Here is a 1508-nt window from a genome sequence, read left to right as displayed (position 1 = left end):
CCAGAGATCTAATTCCTTAAATACCTGACAATGATACTAAAAGGACATGAAAGAACTCAATCCTTTCCATTGAACCTCCCTACATCTGCCTCTTAGCATAACCACTATTGTCTGTCTCATTCTTATTTTTATATGTTTATTTCTAGTCTGCAGATGTGGAATGAAAGTCTTAAAAGGACTCAAGCCCTACAGATAGCATACACTTTCAAGATTTATTAAGAAAACAAAAAAGGGGAGATGCAGGTAGCCACCCACTGCCAATACTATCATGAGAGTGCATAAGGAATATGGAAGGCGGATGGACTTTGGGCAGTCCAGGGCTGACACTAAGCACCTCATTTGTGGAGATAGTGGTGGCTCAAGGCAATTCCCTAACCTGATAATCTTTTTACTGTTTACCAAAGTTTACCTTTGATATGCCTGTATTCATTGCTAGAGGGCAAGATGTGTATCTAAAACTTAATAAAAAGCAGACAGGACCCAGCCTCTTCAAGAAAGAGGTCTCCACCTGGCCCCCCATGCCTTCTAAATTCATATTTCTCATATAGCATTTTCATTTGTGCATTGGCTCCTCCTTCAGATGATGTCAGAGAGACACATTGTTTGGTTGCCTCCCATACTCAAACCGACCAACCTGAGAGTCAGCCTGCAACCCAGATTCAGTTGTAAATGTCCTTCCTTGACCAGAATCAAACTTGTAAACCTTCGATCTGAGGGCCAACACTTTATCCACTTAGACAAACCAGCTATGATCATTTTTGTGCTTTGATAGGTTTTCTTATCAATCTATGCTAGTCTTGTCAAATATTTAGAAAACATTTCTTTCCTCTGTTAGAAGAAAAGCATGTTGTTAAAAAAAATCTATTCTGAAAATGTCGTTTTATAGCAATTAAACTTTTACCTGATTAGAGAAAATTCCTCATAGTTTTAATAAATTTGAGATGCACAGAATCATATTCATTTTAACCCATGATACAGAACACACTATTATTAATGTTCTATGCTTTCCCAACCCCAAGTCCAGAAAGAAAACTTTGACAACAAAATGTGTCACATACTTTCTAAGAATATTCATTGATTATTGATGTGATTGATATTATTTAACTCAATTATCTTAGTTTATTTTTTGTTTGTAAGGTATTCCATATTGTCATGATTTTACTTTTGAATAAATTGCCTATTATTCATTATCTTATTTTTTATTATTAACTTTATACGATTTACCTCATTAGTGTTAAGATTGTGATGATTTTTAGATTTATTTAATGTGGCAACGAAAGTTTAGAGATTTTTCAGATGTATATGTCAATTCCCATCCATGTTCCAAAATTTCTGATATACCTGTACTCCTCAGAGTTCCAAATGTGACTCCTCAAATTCACATACATTGAGGAATACTGTTTAAAGAAACATCCTATCTAATAAAAGAGAAACATGGTTATTAGCATACGACCGCTACCCTTCCCATTGGCTAATCAGGGCAATATGCAAATTAACTGCCAGCCAAG

The sequence above is a fragment of the Myotis davidii genome, unplaced genomic scaffold (assembly GCF_000327345.1).
Source record: "Myotis davidii unplaced genomic scaffold, ASM32734v1 scaffold539, whole genome shotgun sequence".
Lineage (NCBI taxonomy): Eukaryota > Metazoa > Chordata > Mammalia > Chiroptera > Vespertilionidae > Myotis > Myotis davidii.
This window is presented reverse-complemented; position numbering follows the sequence as displayed.